This window comes from Pungitius pungitius, chromosome 13 (assembly GCF_949316345.1).
Source record: "Pungitius pungitius chromosome 13, fPunPun2.1, whole genome shotgun sequence".
Lineage (NCBI taxonomy): Eukaryota > Metazoa > Chordata > Actinopteri > Perciformes > Gasterosteidae > Pungitius > Pungitius pungitius.
In genome coordinates, this window is record NC_084912.1 from 7,688,349 (window position 1) to 7,696,141 (window position 7,793).

Consider the following 7,793-nt stretch of genomic DNA (forward strand, 5'->3'; position numbering starts at 1 on the left):
CCGCATAAGGCACACGTACGGCCTTCTTAGCGTTTTCTCTGATTTTTTTTCTTCTTCTTGTTGAGTAATTTGAGCATTTCTTGCTTGCCTGTGAGATAAACACAGGTTTCTACTGCTCCCCCACAGCTTGGGATCAACACGCTGACAGATCTATTGTTGCCTTTTTCCATTTAGGTTTTCTTCTTATCATAATATCGTCTGTTCTGGATCATCCATCAAGTTTTTGTGTGATACCAATTTAAGGTGACAAGGCCTGTTACTGGAGTCAGGGTGGTAGGAGGGGGGGGGGGGGGGGGGGGGTTGCAGCCGGTCGGGTCACTCTTAAGTTCAAGGAATGGCTTGTTGACAGAAGTCTTCTCTTTGGTGGCAAGGCGTGCGGCCTCCGCCTCTCCAAAATGCTGCGGCCAGATGGCTGCCAACAAGATGGATGGATTAAATGTGGGGTGACTTCAGCTTGACTTTGTTCCGTGTACGATATCATACGAGCAGTATTTCAAAGGGACGAATGAGCGCTTCCACGGAGAACAAAGAGCTCCCTGAATGAAGCAAGCTCCGACAAGGTTAATACATATTGCATTGTGTGTTGGAGTGCATTAAATCAACATGTGAAAAACTGGTTAGACCTTTTGAACATTAGTGTCGATCAAGGCCAGACGCTGCGTTCGACATTCCCATTCCTCTTGGCCACCTTGCTGGGGGCTTTCTGCCCCGATGACAAGGCTCCCCCCCCCCCCCCCCCCCCCCCCCCTCTGTGGAGGCGGCCGGCTGAGTGATGGATGCTGCCGGGGCCTCGTGTAGCTACATGATGGAGGGAGACTTTCAGCCGCGCTGACATCAGCTCTCCTGCTAACACGGAGGTGTGATGGCTGTTTACAGTGCCACCCTGCCGTCGCCGCTGAACACAACTGTGCCGGAACGCAAAAAAAAAAAAAAAAAAAAACCCAAGTTCTATCATCAGGAGAGTGACTGAGTGGCTCGAACAGCTTTCACACCGAAAAAAAAGGGCAGAGGGAAGAGTTCTGTTGACGTAAATGGGTTTTCTGAACCCAACGACGGTGCCACTGCTCCTGACCCGGTCGCTCACTGTTGCTTGGGTGTAGTATTACTATGGTAACCACATGATTGCTACATGGTAAATGTAATAATAACAACCCTAGTCGAGTCCATTTCCCTTTGAAGGTTTTTAGCAAAAGACCCACGACTGCATCGTGTAAGTCAATCACCTTTTAGAAAGTGATCAAACATTTCCCATCTTTAAAAAACAATATTGAGCCAGCATACAAGGTCGTCAATCAAAGCAATGTGTCTTTTAGCTGCAGTACGAAACATTCAGCCCGGACTAAGGCTGCATATTACTTTAACAAGTCCTTCCTTGATATTTTGGAGCCGTTTATTATTTAATTTGTATCCCGATCCTTTTGCTTGATCTGGCTGTGCCTACCAGTGGGTTGATGAATGACTTAAACCCAATTATCAAATTAGTTTTCTATTCATATTCCTTTTTACATGGATTTATTGCATAATCCCCAAATCATTCCAGCATTAAACTCGACAGACGAGTATGAACAAGCCATGGATCGTCCTGTACGGATGGCTGAACGCGGGTCGGACTCCTAACGTACAAAATCATCAGAAAGTAACCCGATACGACTGATTGGCCCGAGTGACAGTAGAGACGCGATGGGGTGGCCCGAGGGGTAAATGTTCAGGACAAGCACAGAAGACGCGCGGCGGGTAAATGGATCATCTCCTGCAGGGGGGAAAAGGCAGAGGAGCACTATGTTAAGAGAAGAGGAGAGAGGTCTGGTTGAGTACACCATTGATCGCCTCTGGCTGCGAGAGGAGCAAGGAGCTGAGAGGCAGAGCGAGGGACAGAAAACACATGATGCACCACTTTTATAAAGTCTCTCTCTCTCTCTCTCTCTCTGTGTCTCTTTGCTCCTCCTCTGTTTGTTTTTTTCTTCTTCTTTCACAGCGAATGTCGACGGAGCAGTGGCAGATAAGGCAGACAGCCGGGGCCCCACGCTGACTGGCCCGGCTGGCTGCGGGGGGCACAGAGGCAATCAATGAGTCTCCACAATGGAGCGCCAGCATCCTGATAGCTAACAGCTCCCCGAGGCCATGGGAAGGGGGCGGTGAAGAGGGGGATGATACAAAAGAGGGGAAAAGGCGGAGGAAGGTGGGCAACGAGCTTTTTGCGCTCTAACACGTGGGTGTCATAGGTCGTTTCCCCTCAGCATATTAGAAAATAAAGAACATGCATAAAGGATCGGAGCACGAATTCTCTCGTGCTCACTGAAGCCCGTGTGACCCGAGGTCAGCACTCCGTTCAGGAACTCTTCCCTATGAGATGTGAAGTGAAGAGTGGTGGTCCGACGCTCGGGGTGATGGCTGCAGTGATGGTGCTATTTTTAGTTGGCTTCGTCTTCCCCTCATTGTTGCATGTTGGCATGCATGCGTATGTCCGAGACAATTTCTCCTTTTTTTTTTCTTTTTTTTTTACATCATTATGCAACGCAGTATCTGACCTTGGGAAGAACATGTGCCAGAGGGGTAGGGAGGGAGCTGAGTAAATGTGTGACCACTTCAACCTCTGTGTCATCCGAGACTGCACAACTTGCTACCTCACTAGTCATAGAGCAGCTCTCATGAGAAACTCAGAACATTATTAATTCAGCTTATTCACGTCCATATGTGATTTCATCACTCATTGTACCAAAAGACATGTACAATTCCCATTCAAAACACCACGCATATCCGGCCAATAAAAACAGCCTCAAGGCCGTCGGTGCATCGCGAGGATCTTTTGTGACCGGAGTTAAACAGGAAAACAGGCTGGCAGACAAGCCACCTAAGCTACAGCCTATTTCTCAGGATGACATTAATACAATAGCGCCGGTGCCCAAAACAACTTTGTATTGATTCACATAACCTTTTAAGGCAATCGATTGCTGCACTCCGACTCAGAATGCGTAGGCATGTTTTCAAGGAGGGATTTGTTGCAGTGTTGCATGTTAAATATTGTGTCTTGTAGTGTTTTGATGTGTGAGTAGTTCATTTTCACTCCTTTTTTTCACAATTCATTCATCTACTCTACGTGTGCTCTTCTCGCCTTCCGAGAGTTTTTTTTTTCTGACCCACGTCATGTTTGCATCTCAAGTTTAAACAACCTTCTATAAAAATAGAAACACTCTGTTATGACGTATGCTGTGGCTTCAGTTCATCCCTGTCGTGCTGACTCATGCTCCCCCGGTCTTCAATGGACCTCTCGCCAGTCATGATGACTCTTCTTTTAGACGTCGACTCTTTAGATCCATTTAGCATTTGCTGATCCTGGAGGGAGTTCGTGCTAAAGCTGATTTGTCCACAGGACAAAGGGGGGGTTGTTTGTAATCTCACCGCAAGCTCTCTGCAGCTTCCACTCGAGTGCGGCTCCAGGTGTCCGTGAAACTGTATTTTGTAAGTAGTTAAAAGGGTTCTGAACGTGAGGCGGTAACAGCCGACATTTGTTCGATGACTCAATTTATTTAGTTGCAACAAAAAATATTGGTGAGTTCTCCACAAAAGCAAACGGTGAGTCTATCAAATAACCGCTTGCAGTGCAGCTGGTGAGGTTTTGAAAGCAGATGTTGGCTGAAAGTCACTTCCCTGCTTTTCCCATCCTTGGTGCAACATGAAACCCTCTGTTGCAGTTGAATATATTGACATGGAAGCATTTTCCTTCCTAAGTGATTCATTGCACCTTTCATGAATGTTTATTTTAATAATGAACTGTAAACTGTATGGTTTACCTATGGTACTTTATAACAGATGAACTTGAGTACTAAAATCACTGTAAGGGTCCAAAAATCATCCTTACATGGTTAATGATATGAGTTTAAAGTTACTATGTGATCTCAAGACTTCTGTCATATGCTTTGAGCGAATATGCGAAGAGGACGTTCATAACACTAGAAGACAATGCTAACAATGTCTGCTTAGCGTTTAAACAACAGCAACACACTGGGTAAGAGCCTTAGCCATTCCAAATCTCAGTGATTATATACATTAACAAAGACTAATCATGTTATACAACCCACCGCTCTCCAGCTCTCCAAAGCCCCCCGTGCCTGAGCTCGCGACCTCTCGTGCGCCTCAGAGTTCAGGACGGAGCTCCGAGCCGCAGACGAGCAGGGGGGAGGTATTGAATCTCCTCCAGAAAAAATAAATATCGCCCTTGTCTGCTAGTGACCGGTGCTCACTCCCAGACTTTTAAGGCGGCTCGAGTTACTGTGGCCCCTGACAGGAGCAGACAGGTTGTGTCTCAGAGAAATACCTTCCCACGGATGACGTCATCGCGCGGGAGAGCGAGGCCCAGAAGGCCCAGGACTGGCTCAGGAGATCCTGATCCTTTACTCCAAAACAAGTTCCCGCTGCATGATTTTTATCTGCGACCTGTCTTCTCTCAGATGATTTTGCTGATCGGGACCCTGATTAGACCTCCGTGAAGGTGGAGAGCTTCAGTCTTCAGTTATTAGTAATCGAGAGGGATGAAAACATGACCTTAAATCCCCCAGCGTACAGAGTACAGTTCTCTATTTAATACAACCCACATGTACACACACGCGCGCACACAGTCAAGAAATAGTGTGATCTAACAAGGCAGTCTTTCAGATGAGTCTATTGTGTGGGTTGAAATTAGCTCCCACCGCCCTTCTCCCGGGGAGGGTGGTCTCCCCTGGGCGCTGTGGATAACATTACAGGGATATTTTTTTTTCTTCTTCCCCGTGAAGATCTGACTCCATCACTGCAGATAATGCTCCGGAAGACAAGCACGGGGATCAGAGAGAAAAGCGTGCCGCTCAGAAGTTGTAATCATGTGCATCTCAATTATCTCAAATAGCCTCACGTATCCATCTACTTGTAGAGCAGCGCAGAGCCGTGGTGGGTTTATTGAGAGCAGCGATGTGCGAGCGTTTACTTTTAAACCTCCACATTGGACGCAAATCCAATGGTCCATTATGGATGATTTAAAGGGATGAAAATAAGCCGTAAAATATTCATCACGCATAAAAGTTGATACCACAGAAGACAGCACCACCTGCTGGTGGTGTCTGGTCAGTGGTGTGGCGTTGGAGGGTTGGGGGGGGGGGGTTATTTTAACTGTGCAGGGGTCACAGTACTGTAAGTGTGCCATCAGAGGCTTTCTGGAGGCATTCAGGCCAAAGGGTGGGGATGTTGTGACTTGCGATGACAAAGTTGAAAAATACCAACTCCATTAAGCGCGAGCAAAGGCAGTTGGGGAAAAAAAAAAGCATCGTGCACCTTGAAACACAAAATATTTGCTGCATGCGTTTGCTGTAATAACTCAGCTGCGTTGTGAAGCAACAAGTGGTGTTGTAGCTGTGCAAACATCTCAGTGAGAACGGACTCTGGACCGGGGAGTTGTAAAACGTCCCAAGCACCACCCACCCGACGTGTTGCCACACTCATGGTGCTGCCGCGCACAAACACGGAATGACTCATCCTTGTGTAAGAGAGGCCCCTCCCAGGTCCCTGGTGAGCAGGAGGCCGGTATCTGGAGCATCCGACCCCACGCTCAACCCCACCCCACCCCACCCCGCCTCGCCTCGCCGCTGCCGCCACCTCTCCCGCATGTCCTGATACTGTTTGGGATGCGTTGCCTAGGCGACGGTCTGCGTCAACGCAGCACCTGGCAACTCAGACAGGAAACCTCCGCTCGGCTCTTTTGGAAAAATCAGATGCCATTAGAGCGTGCACGCCCATTCGTCCAGATAACTGGATGGATTTCTTTGCCCTCTTTTCCCATCTCCAGTCTTTTGTTTCCACTTGTGTGTATTCATTTTTGCAAACATCCAGCTACATAATCTGGCTGGTTCATGAGCTCCCTCCTCATTACTATAAGCAGCCCATTTTTCACCAATTAGCTGTAGCTCTGATTTGCATTACGGACGGTGGCCAAGAAAGTGCCATTACTGGACCTCCACGCTTCTCACTCGGGCCCATCAATTTCCTGTTATGGTTGGCGGTCGAGCCCAAGCCGCGGTATTGATCGGCCCACCTCGGGAGAAGATAAGGCAGGGGAATCGAAATGGATTCCATATCTGTTATCTAATGGAATTCCTCCTCCCCCGAAAGGGTTATGGATTTGCTGCCATTGAAGCTGTGAAAATGTGTGTCTACGTGTGTGAGTGAGTGTCCTCTCTCCAAACGCAGAATGACGCTTTTGTAGGATGGATTAATGCCGTAAGCAGAAAACGCTGGAAAGTGGCACTGAGGCTTTACAGCCAGTGTTGAAGCATTCAGGGAAATGCTCTCTCGATGAATGTGTATTGACCTGCTGCTCTCCAAATGGCCCTCTTAGAGAAGCGCACACACACATGGGGGCCCTCATGTGCGGAGTCTCGCATCGATACCGTGATGAAGGTTTTCTTAAGATATTAGAGGGGCACTGCCTTCACTCACAGCACTGTTATAAAGGGTTTACAGGCTACGGGTTTTCTTCTGATGGTCAGTAGTCATTTGCAAATTATGTATAAATAAATGATAAAGAATTATTAAGAGTAGCGTGTGGGCTCTTGAGTTGGGATAAAATGTCTGGTGTGTCATCCAGCCAAAAAGTAACATTAGCATTCATTTGGAGGCATTTCTGTGTCCACGTGATGAAAGTTCAATATTCACTCACATTTCATCTCTGTTTTCTTCTCAGCCAACTCCCGAGGGGAACATCAGCTGCTAAATGCTCCGCTATGTTCACCAGCTAATGGCTAACTGTGTCTGCCTGCCGTTTGGTGCATGTGTTTGTCACTGAGAGCAGACCTGCCGGGGCAGAAAATGATGAAATGACCAGCGAATCAGACCCATTTCACGTGCTTTTTCTATTTCCATTAGTAATGCAAATCAGAGGAGAGGCCATTTCTAAAAGAGAAAGTTACTGACTTAAATGGCAATGATCTGACATAATTACTGTTCACTTAAACCCTTCTTTTTGTTTTTGTTTCTGTCTATTGTTACCACATCCTGCATCCTGCCTTATCAGAGCGCCAGATAAGCTGCACAGTTAAACCTCTCCCGTAGTTGCACAAAGGTGCAGGCTGACCCTGCGCAGACAGCAGCTCTGATTGCATCACACATTTCATGATTTCAAGAATTCCACCCCCCCCCCCAAAAAAAACAGCAAGCAGGAGACGCTGAGCTGGAACCATAACATTTCTGCATCCAATTATCATTTGATTATCTTCCCAAAATAATGTGCTCATGGTGGCGAAGATGTGTGAGAAATAAGGAAGAATCAAAAACCCACCACTGTGATGGCTGTGCTTTAAGGAGGCCTCAGAATACACACACCCAACACACCAGAGGAGCTTAAATCTGTCTGCTACAGAATGCAGGTGAGCCTGTGGCACAGTCTGGGGCGAGAAGTCCCACAGTAATCAAGCTGTGGCACCGCCACAGATACGGCGAATACTGTCATTCCGAGCGCATGTGATAAGACGCTGCATGCTGCACACCACCCGAGAGACAGAGCTGGATTTTTTTTTTTTTTTGTGCTTGCAGTCAGGGGAAGGCAATTGAGAAAAAAAATGCTTTGATTACAGTAAATGAACAGTATTTGTACAGCGATAGCCTTGTCGGGTTACAGCCGCAGGACAGTTACCGCCATTTAACACAAACACACACGCCCAGAGACCAGAGCCGGTCCCGTGATGGGAAAGGTGGGAGCCTCAGTGGGTAAACGGATGTCAGCTGCAATCAGAGGCCCGCATAATAGCGTCTAACGGAGAGGCCACAGC